The sequence below is a fragment of the Protopterus annectens genome, chromosome 9.part0 (assembly GCF_019279795.1).
Source record: "Protopterus annectens isolate FY-2018-M chromosome 9.part0, PAN1.0, whole genome shotgun sequence".
Classification (NCBI taxonomy): Eukaryota; Metazoa; Chordata; order Ceratodontiformes; family Protopteridae; genus Protopterus; species Protopterus annectens.
The window spans coordinates 245,345,600-245,366,716 of NC_056743.1; the positions used below are offsets into that span (position 1 = coordinate 245,345,600).

General features: G+C 45.0%; 1 protein-coding gene across 1 annotated transcript in view; it reads right to left on the reverse strand.

The window, feature by feature from the left end:
• Positions 1-21,117, reverse strand: part of MADD (MAP kinase activating death domain) — a 2,427,721-nt gene that overhangs the window by 716,010 nt on the left and 1,690,594 nt on the right. The gene's annotated exons all lie outside the window — the stretch shown is intronic.

Consider the following 21,117-nt stretch of genomic DNA (forward strand, 5'->3'; position numbering starts at 1 on the left):
TGATGCTTATGTACTCCAGCCGCTCTGACGTCGGAGAAAAATGCGACATCAGCCGACGTCGGTCCCAGACTTTGGAATCCGGCCGACCGAGGGCTGCCTGAGGCAGGACAACCCATATGTTATGACTGCAGTTGCATTCTTGAAGGACATCAGGGAGATTAAAAACTTGGTTAATGTTCGATTCTGAAGCCACCTTGGGAAGGAAAGTGGGATTAATACATAAAGACACCCTGTCCTTATGGAAGATCATATATGGAGGTTTGGTTGACAATGCCTGAAGTTCTGAGACACGTTTGGCTGATGTAATGGCAATCAGGAAAGCAGTTTTCCAAGACAAAAACTGTAAATCTACTGAAGCTGCTGGTTCGAAGGGGGAAGAGACAAGCATTTGCAGAACCAGAGTAAGATCCCAAGTAGATGTTGGGTCCTTAATTGGTGGCCAAAGCAAAAAGGTACCCTTCAAAACAGCCTTGCAAAGCTTAGACGAAGCTACAGAGGCCATGCTGTCACCCATACGAAAATTAGATACAGCAGCCAGTTGGACCTTGACCGTAGAAGAACTGGTGCCTTGGTGAGAAATGCTTGCCAAAAATTCGAGAACCATTGGAATTGGAGCAGTAAAAGGATCTAGATCCCACTGAGAGGACCAGGTAGCAAAACGCTTCCACTTGCTGGAATAAATCTTCCTAGTGGAATCCTTATGAGCCACAACTAATTTTTTTGACCGGTGAGGATAGCCCAGGAGTACTGACTATCATGGGAATCCAGAAAACGCAAGCTGTGAGGTTGAAATTGCCCAGGTCTAGGTGAGGTATCCTTGAGGGATGAGAGATATGGTCCAAAACTGGATCTAATGTTCACGTAAGACACACTGCGTGAGACCACAGGCAGGGGAACCAGACTTGGCGAGGCCAGAATGGGGCAATGATGATGACTGAGCTCCCCAGCCTGCGTGCTTTCTGAAGGAATTTCAGAGTCAGAGGTAGGGGAGGGTAAGCATACAGAAGACCGGGGGTGGGGGGGGGTAATCATGGATCAGAGCATCTCTGGGGGCTTCAGAGCAAAAAGTTCACTGCACCTCCCATTGGAAGGAGAGGCGAAGAGATCGCAAGACTGACCCCACTTTAGAAAGATCTGTTTCACTACTGAAGGATTCAGAGACCATTCGTAGGCTAGACCTGCTGAGCCTGTCCACCCGAATGTTGGACCTCCCCGGAATGTGCATTACTACCAGAAAACGGCCGGTGGAGATCGCCCACCTCCACACTCTCATGGCTCATGACACAGGGGGTAAGACATGGTTCTCCCCTGTTTTTTGATGTATCAACTGACATGTTGTCCATCTGGATGACAATCATCCAGAGTGGAAGATGGGCATGGAGAGCTTGCAATGCTAGGATCACTACCCTAATCTCCAGGATGATGATATGCAATTGAGTCTCATGGGGGGGAACCACATGTCTTGAACTGTCCTTCCCAAACAATGTCCCTCTCCCCCACTCAAGCAGGGAGGCGTCCATGGTCACCGTGGCCAAGGGGGCTGGCAGAATAAAGGGGCAACCCTAAAGAAGATCCGGGGAATGAATCCACCATAGAAGAGAATCCTTGCATGCTCAAGATAAGTGAATCGGATAAGACAACGGATCTAGCAATGACCACTGAGCCGCCAAAGTCCACTGTAGTACCCTCATGTGTAATCGAGCAGTAGGCACAAGGGTTTTAGTGGCCACCATAGACCTCAATGCCTATAAGATCAAATCTGTCGTAGGCAACTGCGCTTGAAGGATACATGTAACATGGATGTTTCAAGGACTGAATTCTGTCTGAGGTTAGAAAAACCTTGGTCTGAGTTGTGCCCAACCGAGCTCCAATGAAATAAAGAACTTGAACTGGAGTCAGTAAGGATTTGTTGAGATTGATGGTTATACCCAAATGATGGGCTATTTGAAGAAGGGAATCCCTTGCTTGGCAGAGTTGATGCCTGGAAGGGGCAAGAAAGGAGCCAACTGTCCAGGTAAGCGAGGACCTGGAAACTCTGCAGACGCAGGTGAGCCACTACTACTGCCATCACTTTGGTGAACACCCTGCGGGCTGTGGCGAGACCAAAGGGGAGTGTTCTGAACTGATAATGACAGCCTTCCTGAAGACACTGGAGGGTATAAATGTATCTCCAAACACCATCATATTGGGTGACTTCAACTACCCGAATATAGACTGGGAACATTACTCAAGCCATAACTTTCTAGCCCAACGGTTCCTGGAGTTCATAAATTCAAATGCCATGGAACAGCTAGTCACTGTTCCCACGAGAGGAGAAAATATACTAGATCTCATTGTCACAAACATGGGGACAAAATGCTCCACACCGGAAGTATATCCCTCATTGGTGAGATCTGATCATAAACTAATCTCACTGGAAATCCACATCCGCCCCACCCCAAACAAAAAAGACCATAGTGAAGAACTTCTCTAAAGCAAACTTCACACTACTCAAGACTGGTGTGGTATCCTTCAAGGCCGCTGAGCCAGTGGAAACCACAACCCAAGCTGCGGAAGCCCTTACAAATGCCTTCTATGAACACCTCCAGGACTGCATGGATCAGGCAATCCCAAATAAAACAAAGACTCTTTCTACAAAGGGCAAACGTCCAGTCTGGTGGACCCCAGCCATTAACAAACTTTACAATAAGAGGAGAAAGCTATTACATGATAGAACAAAATCCATAAAAGGGAAGTCACCCTGATCATTATTAGTAAAAAATACGAGCACTCATAAAATCAACTAAGGCCAATTTTGAGAGAAAAATTGCCATGGATTCAAAGGACTATCATAAGGCCTTTTTCAGCTATGTTAGGAACCTGGGTGGAAACTCCCAGATATGCTCAGAATTAGTCCACAATGATACAAAAATCACTGAACCCACAGACATTGCCAACATACTGGCAGACAGGTTCAGTGCAAACTTCACCCCCCCCCCCTAAAGGAGAGATAACTATCCCAGCCGAGTGTAGCCTCCCGGACATCTCAAATGCGCAGGTGAAAGCTGCACTCTCTAAAGCTAAAAACACAGCATCAATGGGACCGGATGGTGTCCCCGGCTGTGTGCTACACGAGCTAAATGAGGAATTAAACCCGCACATAAGGCAGCTGTTTAATCTCAGCCTTACCACAGGATACGTGCCCAAGGAGTGGCGTACGGCAACTGTAGTCCCACTCCACAAAGGCGGCGCCTCTACGGACCCTGGTAATTACCGCCCCATAAGCTTAACAAGTCTAGTCTGCAAAGCTATGGAGAGGATCATAATGGAGCTCATAAACAAAGATATAGGGGACTTGCAGACATTGGACCCGACCCAGTTTGGCTTTGTCAAGGGAAGATCATGCCTTTTGAACTTGGTCGACTTCTTCGAAACAGTCACCAAGGCCATTGATGAGGAAAGGCAGTCCATACAGCCTACCTTGACCTTGCAAAGGCTTTCAACACAATACCCCACTCGGGTATTGTAGAAAAACTTACCAGCTTAAATGTAAACCCATATGTCACAAGATGGGTTGCAAACTGGCTTAAGGACAGAACCCACAGGGTTAGAGTTGCTGGCGCTGTGTCAGACTCCAAGCCGGTCACAAGTGGTGTCCCACAGGGCTCGGTCCTTGGCCCCCTATTGTTTGGCATCTACTTCTCAGAAGTACAGGCCAGCATAGGAGGACTTTGGCTGACAAAGTTTGCAGACGACTGCAAACTGGGCGCCATAGTGGAAAGTGCATCAGACACGGATATCCTTCAGAAGGGACTCACGGAAACAGATAGCTGGTGCCAGAGCCATGGCCTGAAGTTAAACGCCAAAAAATGTATAGTCATACCCTTCGGGAAAAACAAGGTAACCCCAAGCTACCATATAGGTGGCAATCCACTAAGCACAGAAGAGGTTATCAGGGACCTGGGGACCCAGGTTGACAGTGGCCTTTCTTTGACACTCACATTGCTAAAGTGGTTAGAAAGACCTTCTACATTGCCCACCTGATCATGAAGGGATTCACATCCAGATCTAGTGAGGTTATTGTTCCCCTGTACTCTTCATTTATCAGACCAATGATCGAGTACAATGCCCCATTCGGGATGTATCTCACCCGACATCTGCAGCAATTGGAGAGACCCCAAAAGTTCCTCACCAAAAGGATAAAGGGACTCCAAAATCTGTCATATGCTGCCAGATTGAAGAAACTCCAGCTCTATTCAGTCGCATACCGTCTGCTCAGAGGTGACATGTGCCTGACATACAAGGTCATGTCCAACCCGGAATTAATGGACATGCTCCACCTCAAAAAATCCAAATCCACCAAAACCACTAGAGCAAGCGACTTAAACCTTAGCACGGATATAAATAGGACGTGCTGGAGGGATAGATTTATCACTCAGAGACTCCCTATGCTGTGGAATAAAATCCCGGTCCATGTGAGGCAGAGCACCTCGCTGACTCTGTTCAAGAGAAATCTAGACCTGTGGATGGGAGACCGTAGGTTTACCCCGGGAGTCATCTCTGTCTCACTGCTGGACAGAGGCACAACAAACTAATGGGCACAGTATTTTTTCATATAAGGGGTGGCGTAAGCCACAAAAATTTGGGCTAGGCTTATAAATGCCTTAGGGCAGATAGCCTAGTATAAACCTATGAACCTATGAACCTATGGCTCCAAGCCGGTTGGAGGAACTTCCAAGAGCACCTGTCCATCTTGATGTGGTAGTACGAGTCCTAGAGGTCGACCAAGCACATCCAGTCGTTCTCCTGCAGGACAGAGTGACCATCCAGAATTTTGTCTTGGGAACTGACAGATTTAAGGTGGAAAGATCCAGAATGAGTCTTAAGTCCCCCATGTTCTTTCTTTGGCACCAAGAAGAATCTGGAATAGATGCCTAATCCGGCCCATTTAGGGGGACGGACTGGATGACTCTTTTCCTAGCAGCTTTGCAATTTCCAGTGCTGCCTCCTCCATTTGTGCCGGTGGAACGTCTGGGAGGTGTTTGGGCGGGAGTGTAGATGAATGAAGTGGATTGAATAGCCTCTGGATATGATCTGCAACACCCGATTGTCTGTGACAGACTCCCAAGCTGTTGGATGCAGCGAGAGGCGTTTCCAGACTGCGTCCAGAGCTGAGCAGCCAGGCAACTCTTCAGGGCTGCTGCACTGGCCTGTCTGAGAAAGCCTCTCGAAACCCCTGATTCCTCAGACCCGCTGTGGCTTGGGGGGTAGCATCTATTGAATCCCCCTCACCCTCTAGGAGAAGGCGTGTCCTGAATGTCCTGGAAGTAGCGTTAAGATTTTCAGAACCACATCTTCTTTGTCCCCCGCTGATTCCTTGAAAAGGTTTGTTGGGTGATGGAGAAGTGGAATCTGGTGGCAGACAGTCTTCCCACAGTTCTCGTTCTGGACAGGAGTGTCACATACAGACTTTCCAAAGCAGGTAAAACCATCATACGGGGGAGTTACTAAAAGACTCCTTAAAGGGTTCGGAGAAAGAAAAGAGCCAGGCATGATGTCTGGTGGCAACGCCTGCCTCGGCAGCTCTACCTGTGCCCTCAGTAGCGTGAGAGAAAAGCTGCATAAAGCTGTTAGGAATCAACGTGAGACTGGCCATGCAAGGACCCCGTAATGGACCCTGGGGTAGACCCAGCAATCTCCTTGACTAGGTCTCACTGGAATCTAACTGTGTGTGCCATATAGCTCAGCACAAGTACCGAAAACGTGGCTGAAGTGTACACCCGCTTACCAAAGCAGTCCATCGTTCTGTACTCTTGGTCTGGTGGATGGACGGCAGTGCTCTTCTGCATGAACTCCTTAGTGGCTGCTGCCACTACCATGGCATTGGTGGGGGATCCCTTGGTCCAATAGGTCCTATCTGAGGAAGCACTCAATATCGTTTCAGGGCGTTTGGCGATAGTCTCCACTGTGCCGGCTCCTTCCATGTCCAAGATGTAATTAGGTCCACCAGTGGATTCGCGGGAGGGTATACCCAGGATGTAGAGGGGGTTCTGTGCCAAATGCCTCCAGGAACACCAATTCACCCAGGTTGAGTTTCTGGGCAGACCCCCCCCCCAACTGACGAAGGATCTCTATGATGTCTCTGAAGGAGACATCCTCAGGGGGTGACAAGGGGGAATCCTCCCCTTCCTCCAAATTGGTGTCCTCCATGAGGAACTCCAGTGGGAGTCAATGTGCCTTCTTTTGCACATATGTTTTCTAGGCACCTCCCCTGGAGGAGTCTCTGAGGAGGACTTGAAAATGGCTGGTTCCTCCCGTGCGGCAGCTTCCTGGAGCGAACAGGCAGCAGGCTGTTCCTGTGGTAACAGGATGGCAGAATCCATACCAGAAACAGAGGGAGCTAGTGCGTACTCCGAAGACGAGATCATAAAGGGTCTCTATGAGATCGAGATAATCCTCTCCACCATGTCGAAGGCACAAAGAGTGCAAATAATCTGATAAGGGGCTACAGACGGGTCTGCAACACTCTGCATCAACAGTGGAGCCAGGGCCAAACCTCCAGGTGGCAAGACTCAGATTGGAAGGCTCTGCTCTGAAAATCTCAGAGCTGAAACCATCCTCTCAGATCCAGCACCAAGGCTACGACTCTGAAAGCCAGACGGGTCCGAATGCGTCAAATCCGAAGTGCCCAAGGTAACAGCTGGCGTCGAGGTATCAGGTACCATCGGCATCAACCCCTCGACGCAGTGTCTCCTTGGATCCGAGAACTCCGAAACCAGAGATCAAATTGGAGAAGGAGTAATTGAAATGAAGCTGGACTGCATGCCCCCGCTCCAGAGGGAGAGGGAGCAGGAAAGACCCTCATCTCTATCTGGGTGCGGATGAATCTCAGAATCATCCTGTCCATCTCTGCTTCAGAATGACTACGGGTGGATCTGCACAAGGAGGCCACACGACACTGGTCTAGAGAGGTGGCGGGGGGAAGTCAAGGCCGGGGAGCGGCTCTGGGGACAAGTAAGAGGAATGGAACCAGGAAGACTCTATTCTCAGAGCCGAGCTGATTTTGGCTGGGGGACCTGAAGAGGACGAGCGGTCAGGAGACTGTTTCCTAGGTTTGTCCCTGTGTTTATGTTTGTCTCCATCCCCAGCCCTCTTAGCGGGAGCTCGAGTCCCAGATGCCAGGGCAGAGATGACAGCAGAAGAATTAGAGGCCTAGGCCCTGGTGGTAGGAGGGGCGAGAAGGCCTTTAAGTATAAGTTTGTTCCTCCTGTCGATCAATGCACGGGGACTGAACCCTGCGCAGATCAAGCAGGACGACTCCAGATGCATGACCCCTAAACACTCAACGCACAGAGTGTGGCCATCAGCTGGGGAAAACTTGTGACCACACACTGTTCACTTAAAGTCCCAGTTTGGGAGTATGCGACATAACTAAAGAGGGAAAGACGCACACACACACACACACACACACACACACACACACACACACAATGAAAGAAAAGGAAGAAAAAGGTTTGTTTTTCGGTTTACTTTATCAACGACATGAACAGACAGGGAAGGTGATAGAAAAATAGAAAGATAGAGACTTAAGCCCACAACAATATTCACTTACCTAGAAAAAAAAGCTCAGAGATGTGGATCACGATGCTTATGCAGATGTGCCAAACGAGATCTTTGGAGGGGGGGGGTGGTGGCATTATGGCTAGGGGAGGAGCTTGGAGCTCGGATCAGATGCTGAAAATGTAGCAGAGTCTGATCAGGTAAGATCAAAGTACCCACAGGTTGAAGGACAAACAAAGACAACAACTTCCGATCATACCTTTCTCAAAATGGAGTAACAGATAACACTTCAGCTAGAAATCATCAAGATTCATTACAGGGAGACAATCAGTGCTTGCTTAAATTGCTCCTACCAAGTTTTACAGTAGTCATCCCTAAAACAAGCAAACCATAAGTTTAAACAACATGCCGGTAAATGTGCACTAGGCTTGGCCCTCATGAATCCTGTCAAATAGTCTTCTTTAAAACTACAATGACTACTAGGTGTACATTATCTTGTACGTAAAATCTTTGTTTTAGGAAATGTTTAAGTGAAGTAAAGAATGCTTACTTTCCCTAAATAAATCCACTTGTCATTTCCATCAAAACCACTTTCTTCCAGAGTTAAACTGGGGTCTAATGTCAATCCGGCCCTAGTACAGATATCACCATAAATCATGTCTATTACATTACACTGGTGGAAAGGTTAATGCGTTTCCATAATTTATCACAATTAGATCACTGAAAGAAATAACAAACACAACGTAGAGGGATTATTACGGTCTCCCTGGCTGAAAAGTGATAAAAGGTTCTAAACCAAGATCACATGAATACAAACCTTCCTACTATGAACAAAGATGAGCTCAATCACACCTAAAGGGTTGGATGGACCCAAGAAAAATCAAAGACAAACTTGAAACAAAATTTTTTCATTTACGATAATAAATAATTAAATACCTCCTTTTTAAAGCTGCAACATAACTGAATGCCTTAAAAATAAAAATACAAGGCAAATCACAGAACAGTTTTTTTGACAGGGTTAATTTAAAAGGTGAGATTGCTCTAACAGCTACAGTATATCCAGGTCACAGACATTTTCTATTTGGGAAAATGGAGAAAAAGATATTCTCTATCAATCATTCAAATAGCAGACTCCAGTAATTAATCAAACCAAATTGTAGCCTTAGATTACCATGACTTCTGCCACACTCTGGGGCACTGCTAAGAGTTTTGAGTTATGTTAAAACTACTACTGACCTGAAAAGGATGAATACAATACTTGAGTTTTCAAGTCAAATGCAGTTTCTATCTCTTGAGCATGAAAGCTACAAAAGCAACAGCACACAAACAGTCATACAGAGATCAGTCTAAACTGTATCAAAAGCATGGTCATTGCCATAAAGACAAGTATGACTGAAAAATCACGGTAAAGTTTATGCTGTAATAAAAGTTACCCATAATAGGGATGTTGCTATAAAAGTCACAAAGGAAGCAAGTGCAGTCTTAATCATGATTTCCATGACTGTCATGACAAGCTTGGGCACTTATGAATAAATCACTAAACTAGCAACATTGACTGCCATGTGCCTCTTTCACTTACTAGGCCTTATGCCTATTATAGTACACAATAAAGTTACACCTCAATCCCAAGCAGAGTCTGGAAAAGTCAACATGGTCAGAAGAAATAGGACTTGTGAAAGAAGTGACTTGACATCCACCATGGAATCTGAAATTTCCAAGAAGAGAGAGAATTAGTCGGGTGTGTACAGTATTACGTAACTACAGAAATCAGAGGTCAGAAAGGACTGGGAAGAGAGATAAGATAGGGAATTCACAAAGAAACAATGGGAAAATGTATGTATGGCTCCCAAGTATGCAGCAAAGTCTAGAAGATTTACGATTTTTTCATGTACAGTGCAATGAAAAAGTATTTGCCCCTTCCTGATTTCTTAGTTTTTTGCATGTTTGTCGCACTTCAATGTTTCAGATCAAACAAATGTAAATATTAGACAAAGATAACCCAAGTAAACACAAAATGCAGTTTTTAAGTCATGATTTTATTTATTAAGGGGGAAAAAACTCTCCAGACCTACATTACCCTATGTGAAAAGTAATTGCCCCCAAAACCTAATAACTGGTTGTGCTGCCTTTAGCAACAACTGCAATCAAGCATTTGCGATAACTGGCAATGAATGTTTCACATCACTGTTGAGGAATTCTGGCCCACTGTTCTTTGCAGAATTATTTTAATTCAGCCATATTGGAGGGTTTCCGAGCATGAACTGCCTTTTTAAGGTCATGCCACAGCATCTCAATTAGATTCAAGTCCGGACTTTGGCTAGGCCACTTCAAAACCTTTATTTTGTTTTTTTTAAGCCATTCAGAGGTAGATTTGCTGGTGTATTTTGGATCATTGTCCCAAGCGCACTTCAGCATGAGGTCACAAACTGATGGCTGGACATTCTCCTTCAGGATTTTTTGGTTGAAAGCAGAGTTCATGGTTCCATCACTCACAGCAAGTCATCCAAGTCCAGAAGCAGCAAAGCAGCCCCAGACCATTACACTGCCACCACCATGTTTGACTGTTGACATGATGTTCTTTTTTTGAAATGCTGTGTTACTTTTACGCCAGATGTAACGGGACCCATAACTTCCAAAAAGTTCAACTTTTGTTTCGTCAGTCCACAGAATATTTTCCCAAATGTCTTGGGGATCATAAAGATGCTTTCTGGCAAAAGTGAGACGAGCCTTTATGTTCTTTTTGGTCAGCAGTGGTTTTCGCCTTGGAACTCTGCCATGCATGCCATTTTTGCCTACTCTCTTTCTTATGGTTGAGTCATGAACACTGACCTTAGCTGAGGCAACTGAGGCCTGCAGTTCTTTAGATGTTGTTCTGAGTTCTTTTGTGACCTCTTGGATGATTTGTCGTGCTCTTGGGGTAATTTTTGTAGGGCGGCCACTCCTGGCACGATTCATCACTGTTCCATGTTTTCTCCATTTGTGGATAATGGCTCTCACCGTGGTTCACTGGAGTCCCAAAGCTTTAGAAATGGCTTTGTAACATTTTCCAGACTGATAGATGCCATTTGTTTCTCATCTGTTATGGAATTTCTTCAGATCGCGGCATGATGTCTTCCTTTTTGGGATCTTTTGGCCAACTTCACTTTGTCTGACAGGTTTTATTTCAGTGATCTCTTGATTCAACAGGTCTGGCAGTAATCAGACCTGGGTGTAGCTAGTGAAATTGAACTCAGCTTTCCCAAAAACGTGATTAACCACAGTTACTTCATGATTTAACAAGAGGGCAATTACTTTTTCACATAGGTTTGGATAGTTTTTTCCCCCTTAATATATAAAATAATCACTTAAAAACATCATTTTGTGTTTACTTGAGTTATCTTTGTCTAAAATGTGTCTAATATTTAAATTTGTTTGATGATCTGAAACATTTAAGTGTGACAAACATGCAAAAAAATAAGAAATCAGGAAGGGGGGGGGGAATATTTTTTCATTGCACTTTATCTGGTCACAACACCTTCACTGATTTCTTAAGTTTCTCAAATAAATTCCAGCTACTACTTGCCCATTTTCTGTGCCACTATGTACAGTTATCCCTGTTAGTAAAATCTCTCTTCTCCATTCCTGCATTAGCTTAATTCTCAAAATATTGCTGCTTTGTACATACAATATTATCTATGGTTGTTGATTTTCTCCTTAAGTGCCTATATCCAAAATGCTGTTCTCTCCTTAGTTTGTGAACTCCCCCCCCATCATCACCTCTTTCCACTTTGACTTGTAATCTTCTGCTTGCACTCTACCTATGGGGCCTATCGACATAGTTCTAAATCATCCCTTCAAGTCCAGTTATACTAAACCACCTTTGTTCTGTGAGAAGAAACAACTTAGCCCACTTAACTGTTGTCCTCTTTCCCTATTAAATACATTCCTTCAATTCTTTATTAGTTATGGTCCATAGCTTCTCTGGTTGATAAAATTACGCCTAATTACACCTGATAAGTATAAAATACTAAGGGACTTAGAATCCTCATTGCTTATATCATACTATCCATATCCATCATCAGGGGCTTTGAAATTCTTACTTTTTTGTATTATCTTTTTTTTTATTTTTTATTCTCTTTCCAAATATCCTTAGATGCCATAATAGGATCCTTTCAACTCCAGCCCTTTAAATGCTTCATCTTATCATGTCTCCATAAATATGGGTATTGCTGAACCTATTAATGTGTGGGAACAGTTTACTGATATAGCCTTTTGTTTTATTCTCATTTATTTTCTACTCCGAAAAAAATTAAACTGTCTCAAGATATTCCACAACAGTGAAACATCCTTTTAAGGATTTATCAAATACATATATATCAGCAGCAGAAAATAAGGCTCATTTTTCCTGACTACCATACTAATTATGCCTTTGAATTTGTGAGTCCCTTCTTCTCTTTGTCAATGGCTCTAAGTATAAGGAAAATAAAAGAGAAAGAGGACACCCGTGCCTGGTTACTCTACTCAAGCCTTCAGGGCTCAGTCTTGGATTCTCTCTTATTCAGCAATTATTTTTAAGAAATTAAATCCGGTATCTAATATCTCTAGATAACTTAAATTTGAGGATGACTGCAAATAAGGTACACTTGCCAATCCCCCCAATGACATCCATATTCTTCAGCAGGACCTGGATCTGGACAGTGCCTAGTATGCTGGACATGGGCATGTCCTAAATGCCAAGTGCAAGCAACATAGGTACCGTTATAGTTGCTTCAATAAAGCTCTTGTCTCCCTTCTTATCCATTTTCTGGCAATATCCTCAAAACAGACATTTTATCCAAGTCAAAGGTTGACCTTGTCCCTCTTTTCTCCTCCTTCATTAAACAAGTCCTCAAATTGAATGCCTTTTTTTGAATGCACTCACTTAAGCAACTCCTACAACTTAACAGGACCAAAAGATTCCTAACAAAAAGATCTCTGGTTTAAGCCACATAAGCTAATATGCTAATTAAATTTCCTTTTGCTGTACTGCACTTCAAACCTGCTTTTCAGAGCTAACCTATGCTTAGCATTACATGCAAAGAAAGATCCTGTACTTTTTGACCTTCTCAACCTTTACAGAGCTAATTTAATAACAAACTTCTGATCAAAACACCTGTCTACAGGGATAGAGTGCCTTGTTGCATCCTTTGAATAAGACTGCCATCCCCACTTTTCTAAAGTGAATCATGAAGCAAGCAATTACATATGCAATGAGGGACAGAGATTTTGTTGGGTATAGAAGGAGCAGAGAAATCTTAATTGGGACCGACCGCGTAAGTGTTATGTTCATCAATGCATACAATGACATCTGCTATAGCCCTCCAAGCTACTGAATAATTGTCAGTCTGCATGTAACTGAGCTACTTTCATCCATCTCCACTGGGAAATACACAGCTGACAGTAAAAACAGAACTCTTCTCAAGGGTGGACAAGCAAAAGAAAGTTGCTCACCCCTGGATCTGACTGAATGAATGAGGATCATCTAGACTGCAGTCAGTGTTCCGTTTATCTATGCCATAAAGCAGGACCACCGCTATCTGTTTCTAACTCCCATTATTTGGCAAAGGGATATGGGTACTGATAAGGGTATTTAAATGTACTAGAAGTGACCCCCTCCATGGGGTGAACAGGAGTGTTAAAGTAGGCCACACTGGAACAAACACGTTACAAAGGCAGAGTAAGATGGATGGATAAATGAAGAAAGAGAAATAAATAAATAAATAAATAAAGCACTTGACTCTTGGAGGCTCTTTGGTAAACCCTGTACCTTTTACTACCATAGACCACACAAGAACTTTTTGAAATAGATCAGCTTCAGCAAAACATTATTCATAAAGTTACAGGAAACAAGATTCCGTGTCTTTCTTTTGTTTCTCTAGAATACAAACATCTGTCAAAATAATTAAACACATGTAAAGCTTGACATCAGTATCACACAAAACCTGCCTCATGTAGCTCAAAACACTGGTTTAGTCTTCACCTGCTAACTACCAAATGACTTGTACTTTAGACACTAAACAAGGAAACTGTTTGGCATTCGGTTCCATGCAGGTAATAGTACCATCGTACCTGGCCCTTATCAGACCTACCACGGAATACAATGCCCCCCTTTGGCATGTGCCTTAACCAGACAAATTCAAGAGTTGCAACACCCACAAAGGTTTCTTACCAGGAAAATTCAGGACAGGAACACCCTTATTCTATACTGATGATCTAAAGGCTCTGTGTCTGTATTCCGGCTCCTACAGGTTGCTCAGAAAGGATTTTTGCTTGGCTTACAAGGCTTCCTCAGAACTAGCCTGATGGGTCTGTTGCACATGAGTAAAACAAACAGCACCAGAAACACTAGATCCATGGAGCTAAACTTTGGCTGTAACATAAGCAGAACATGATGGAGAGACGTGTGTTCCAACGGATCCCTGCACTGTGGAATAGGGCTAACCCCATCCATGTATGTATGTATATATATATATATATATATATATATATATATATATATATATATATATATATATATATATATATACACACACACACACACACACACATACATATATATATATATATACACACACACACATATATATATATATATATATATATATATAAACATATATATATATATATATATATATATATATATATACATATACATATATATATATATAAAAAGTTACGTACTCACCGTAACGTTCCATCTGTGTTGTCAACTTTAATTTTTTCCTCACGTATGGGTTGGGATCCAAACCTTCAGATCAGACTCGGCTGTTGCAACAGCTACTGGCGACCAAAAAGCACTCAAGTACTCTACTCTAACCACAATGCTTCTCTCCCAATCACCTCAGATCTTGTTTGCTTATAATCATAGAACAACATAGAATAGGAAATTACCTCAAATAATGGTAAGACCATTTTTGACTTTCACAATAGCCAATCAACAAATTTAGGTCAACTTGCTCATCCAGAAACCAAAAAAGGGAGCAGAGGGATGGTGGGTGTGATTGTCAGGAAAAAATGAAAATGAACAAAGATGGAACGTTATGGTAAGTACATAATTTTACCTGATGTAAATTTTCATTTTACCCTCACATATGGGGCAGAGTCCCCAGGTACCTTATTCCTCGGTGGCCTTATAGAAGGATATTCTTCAGAACCATTGAACCAAACTAGGCCCTACCCCTAGAGATCAAGCCTAGCTTGTAATGAGTACTGAAGGGATGATGGGTAGCCCAAGTTGCTGCTGTGCAAATCTCACACCAAGGATGATTTAGACTGAAAAACTAAAGAAAACGTGGCCACTGCTCTAGTGGAGTGAGCTCGAACAGGTTTTGGCAGCTCTAAACCTTGACTCTCGTAAGTATAAGATATGTAGTCCGTAATCCATTTAGCTAGAGTCACCTTGGTCACTGGAAGGCCCACTCTATTTTCTGAGGAGACAGATAACTGACTGCTTTCTTATGTCTTTTGTTCTATGAAGGTAAAAATGCAGTTGTCTATGAATATTTAGCAAATGTAACATTTATTCACCTTTACTGGTGAAATTTGGGAAGAAAACTGGCAGATTAATGGATTGGTTAAAGGTACTTTCTGAAACTATCTTTGATAAGAATGAAGGGTTAAGTATGTAAGGTGACCCTGTCCTCCTGAAAGATCAAACATGCTGGTTGGGATGATAAGGTCTGAATCTCAGAAATTCTCCTTGCCGATGTGGTGGCTACCAAGAATATGGTTTTCTAAGAGAGAAACTTAAGTTGACAGATAGCTGCTGGTTCAAAGGAAGGCTGCATAGTTTTCTGCAATGTCAAATAAAGTCCCAAGGTAGTGAAGGATCTTTATAAGGGGGCTTGAGTAAGAGAATTCCTCTCATGAAAGCTTTGCATAGCTTATGTGAAGTGAGGGAGGAACCATCAAATCCAATGTGAAAGTTAGAAATCACAGCTAGCTGAACAAGAAGTTATGTACTCACCATAACGTTCGATGTATGTAGTCCAACTCGCCTCACATTCTTATCTGTGGGTTCTGAGCCGAACCTCGGCTCAGACTCGGCCATACTCTAGCTCGAAGTCTTCAATTGGCTCGTGGCTAAGAGGTATCCCATGCTGCAACGCGCCTATCCCCAGATCTTGTTTGCTGCAAGCTCACATACAGACACACAAACACACAGAGGAAGAACCAACTTAACACATCAAGGAGTGCTGAAAACAGAGACTCGACCTCTAGGTCCTCCAGGAGGGTGTAGGTGGGTGGGTTAGTAAGAATGTGAGGTGAGATGGACTACATACATCGAACGTTATGGTGAGCACATAACTTCTTGATGTTATGTAGTCCAATCTCATCTACATTCGTACCCGTGGGACAGTGTCCCTAGCACCTAGGCCTTGGGCAGCTCATTGGAAAATACTCCTGAGCACTGTGGAACCAAAGGAGGATCTGCCTCCTGATATCAGATCCAATTTTTAGTGACTAATAAAGGTGTGAGGAGATGCTCAAGTGGCTGCAGCACAAGTATCATCCATAGCCTGAAAGGCAGTAGAAGTAGACACCGAACGCGTAAAATGAGCCTTCACTTTAAAGGGTAATTCCTTGCCATTTGAAGTATAGATGAAGGAAATGCAACTAGAAATCCATCTGGATAGAGTTACTTTAGAAACTGAAGTCCCGAGTCTATTGTCTGAAAACGAGACAAAGAGTTGATCAGATTTCCTAATATCTTTTGTTCTATGTAAATAGAAACTCAATTGTCTGTGGACATCTAACTGATGAAACTTAAATTCTGCCTTGTTAGAGAATTCAGAGAAAAACACAGGCAGCTCGATGGACTGGTAGAGGTTGACCACTGAAGGTCTTAGCGAAACCCTATCCTTGTGAAATACCAAGGGGGCCGAACCAATAAAGCTTGGAGTTCAGAGACCCGCCTAGCAGAAGTGATGGCTATCAAAAAGACGGTCTTCCAAGACAAAAATTTTATGTCACAGGTTGCCGCGGGCTCAAAAGGAGGCGAGGTAAGCCGCTGTAACATAATTGAAGTCCCATGGCATTACAGGATCAAAGATTGTAGGTCGAAGTGGCATAGTCCCTTTCAGAAAAGCCCTACAAAGTCTGTGCGCCATTAGATTGGGTTAATTAGCAACATGAAAAGTAGAAATGGCTGCCAACTGCACTTCTGATAGTTGCCGCAGCCGATCCCTGGCTAAACAGTTGAGAAAAACTCAAACTGATGAGATGGGAGCTGTATAGGGATCAATCTGCCTTTTATGAGCCCAAATGGAGAATCTCTTCCACTTGCTGGAATAAATCTTCCTAGTAGAAGGCTTGCGGGAGAAAGACAGAATATGAACCACCTCTGGTGAAAAATCATGAAGCCTGACTAGGGACGGAATTGGAGCAGCCATGCTGTCAACCTGAGGGTCTGAATGGAGGAGTGGAGCTGCCTGACATACGAGTCAACAGATCTAGCTCTGAGTCCAGAATCCACGGATCGTCCAATAGATAAGGGTGAAGAAAAGGAAACCAGATCTGACGAGGCCAGTGTGGTGCAATCAGTATCATTTTGCTTCCCAAGGACTGTGCTTTCTGAATAATCTTCATTACCAGGGGAACTGGAGGGAAGGCATAGAGAAGACCACAGGGCCAATCGCGAACTAGAGCATCCCTGGGTGCCCCCCACCCCCCTTCGGGGAAATAAGGGTGAAGTAGCTGCTGCATTTGGCATTGAGGGGCTGGCAAATAGATCACAGCAGGGCTGACCCCATCTGTGAAAGATCCATTCCGCCACTTGTTCGCTCAGGGACCACTCGTGAGGCATCAGAATAGCACTGCTCAGCCTGTCAGCAATCACGTTGGACTTCCCCGGTATGTGCGTTGTGATTAGAAAGCGCCAGGAAGATACTGCCCACTGCCACACTCAAAGTGCCTCTCTGCAAAGGGGATATGACCTGGTTCCTCCCTGTTTGTTTAGACACCAGACCACTGACATGTTGTCTGAGTGGATTGCAATTGTCCCATGAGGAAGAAAACTTTGAAGTGCTTGCAAAGCTAATAGCACAGCTCTCATCTCTAAGACATTGATATGCAAATGGATCTTGTGTTCCTGCCACGTGCCTTGGACTGTCCTGCAGAGATAATGCCCCCCCACCCGATCTGGAAGGCATCTGTGGTCACAGTGGCAATTGGAGAAGGAAGAATGAAAGGCATACCCGCGTTGAGATTGCGGGTCTGAAGCCACCAGCGCAGATCCTGCTTGCACCTGTCGGTAAATATAATAAGATGGGAGAGCGGGAGATGCTGAAGAGACCATTGGGCAAAAAGCAGCCACTGAAGAAGCCTCATGTGTAGACTTGCAAGAGGAACTAGCGTAATCATGGCAGCCATGGTCCCTAGCAACTTGAGGACCACTTTTTCCTTGACCTTCTTCAGTGGTAGTAAAGCGTAGACCTGCTGCTGTAAAACCTGAATTGTTTCTTTGGTAGGAAAACCCTCAGAAGCACCATGTCTAATTCGGCGCTGATAAAGGTAACGCGCTGCGAGGGCAACAAGGCAGACATTTCCCAATTCAAAGTAATTCCCAGACTTTAGCACAGTGCAATAGTGGCGTCCCTGTGTCTGTAGCAGTAGATGCCTGGTGGTGGCAGACAGGAGCCAGTCATCCAGGTACGGAAACACTTGGAATCCCTGACGTCTCCAGTGAACTGTTACCTCTGCCATGCATTTGAACACCCTGGGGACTGTGGTGAGACCAAAAGGCAGGGCGCGAAACTGAAAATGACTGGCTCCCATCCAGAAGTGTACGTAACTTCTGGATGCCCTGTCCATTTTTATATGGTAGTAAGCATCCTTTAGGTCGATGGAGCACATCCACACTATTTCCCTAATAACGGGAGAATTGACTGTAATGTGACCATGCGGAACTTTGACTTCTCTACATGAAGGTTCAAATGGCTGAGATCCAAAATGGGTCTCAGGACCCCTGTTTTTTTCGGCACCAAAAAGAATCTGGAGTAAGTCCCTAATCCTACTTGGTCTGAGGGGACGGGCTGGATGGCTCCTTTTAACAGCAACTTTTGAACTTTTAAGGTTGCGGAATCCCTTTGAATGGGTGGAACGTCTGGAATTCTTTTGTTTGGAGGGGGATAAGAAAGAAGGGGAATATGATAACCTCTGGACATCATCTCTAATACCCACTCGTCTTGGGTGATATCTCGCCAGGCTTCTGGGTATAGAGAAATGCGTCCCCCGACTGGCTCCAGAGACTCACAGTTGGGCCTCCTCTCAGGAGCGCTGGTAGGGAGAACTACGAAAAGAATTGCGGTCCCCCTGGTTACGCTGGCCTCCTCTGCCTCTAGGGTGGCGTCTACCTGAATTTCCACCCCCTAATCTGCCTCTGGAGGGGGAATCACTCTGTGCGTAGTGAAAAAACCTCTGCAATTTTCTGAACCACATTTTCCCACCGTTCTGGCCCTTGGGATAAGGTCTAGAAGGCATGGAAAAACGGACTCCCACGGCAGACAGGGTTTTTCCTTTTTGCTCACACCTAGTGAGAGTGTCCTTCACCTTGGTTCCAAATAAGGATGAATCGTCAAAGGGCGCGATGGTGAAGGTAGACATGAAAGCCTCCGCAAAGTTGCACAGGCGCATCCAGGAGTGTCTCCTAAGAGAAACTCCGGAACCTGTAGCCCTGCTCGCTCCATCGGTTGCGTAAGAGATCAGCCTCACGGAGGAGTTGGTAATAGAATTTAGGGTAGACATCGGAGCATTGACTTTCTGAACCACAGCTTCAGAAACATTACCATGTAGAGAATCTCCCAACTCCTTTAGTAGATCTCTCTGGAGCCATGTAAAATGCGACAAATAGTTCAGCGACCGCAGTGTAAAGGCCGCTGAAGAGAACAAACGCTTCCCAAACCTGTCCATAGCCCTGGACTCCTTGTTAGGGGGATGGACGGTAGATGAAGTTTCTGCAAGTTCCTTCTTGGTGGCTGCTGCCACCACCATAGCATCTACTGGAACACATTTTGTCAAACATTCTTTATTAGGGGGAGCAGACAAAAACTTGTTGGGTCTCCTAGGGACCGGTTCCACAGCATCTGGAGTTTCCCACACCTTTCGACAAACGACGTCCAGGAGCTCATCGAATGGGGGAGAAACCCATGAGGTGGAGGTCTGGGACCCAATGGTGTTCAGGAACACCGACTCCTCCTCAGAAGGGGCTTTGGTTGGCCAGTCACCTCTCTGTCTCAGTATTTCCAAGATATCTGAAAAAGAGATATCTTCAGAAGATGACTTGGGGGACCCCTCCGACTCCTTGAGGTCGGTGTCAGACATGAGAGACTCATCTTGGGAGTCAATGTGCTTCCTCTTGCACACACTCTTTCTGGGGGGCTCCTCAGGTAAAAAATCTGGGGAGGCCTCAGAAAGCTGGGGACCACTCATGGAGGTATACTGAGGCCTTAGGTCTCCGCTGTCCCTAGATAGAGGGTGATCTGAGACTGATATCGGTGCTGGAGAGGGAAGAGTGTCGGTGCCATAAGATGCAGCTGACTACCTGGCCAGCACACTCCTCATGACCTCGAAAGCTGATCCCCCCCCCCCCCGGCTCCAAAGGTCGACTAACCGCAAAAGACACCCTCCAAGCAGAGAAAATGAGGTCCGAAGCCGATGTCGGGTCCACGCTCACCCGAGCCGTAGTGCCAAGAGGAAGGCTCGGAGCCAAAGAAGATTGGCCCGAGACCTCCATCCCGGCTCCAACCGGCGAACTGTGAATCCTGGACCCAGTGGACGGCACCGATGGGGTCGGACCAGAGATCGGAGCCGAGATGCCAGAAGAGGTAACTGGAACCAACCTCGAGGCGTCCGACGGAACCGACAGCTCTGGCTCCGAAGAAAGGTCCGGAGGAGAATAGCCAAAGATGAAGGGAGGACGGGCTCCAGAGCCGACTGGGCAAAAGCTGAAAGCAATTTAGCCAGCACCGATAACTGGAGCAGTTTCCTCACCACTCTATCGACATCGTCATTGGAGAGGGTCCTAGAGGACCTATTATTGGACACGGTCGGGGGATCTGAATCCATCTACGGAGGGAGACCTATGAGTCAGAGAAACCGGTCGAAAAACTGGAGACTGGCTCCGAACTGACAAATGTGCCACCGGCTCCAATAAACCGGGAGCCAATGTCGACATCATCGATCCACTGCCTTCTGTCGGCCCCGAAGCCAGTGGAGCCAAAGAAGCAACTGTAGTTCTAATGATTTTCTCTGGCGGGTCCGAGGAAACTGACGAAGCTGGAGAGCGTTTCTTAGAGGATTTTTTGTCCGTCTTTTTGTCTGGTTTGGAAGGAGAGGACCTGGAACTGGAAGACATCACCAAATCCTCTTCAAAGGAAGGTTTCAGCAATCCCCTTAATATTAATTTGTTCTTCCTCTCTTGCAGCACGCAGGGGCTGAAAGCGTGACAGAACAAGCAGGATTCCTGTAGAAGGACAGCCCCCAAGCAATACACGCACACAGAGTGCCCCATCCGTCAAAGACATCTTGTTATTACACTTGACACACTTTTTAAAACCAGAA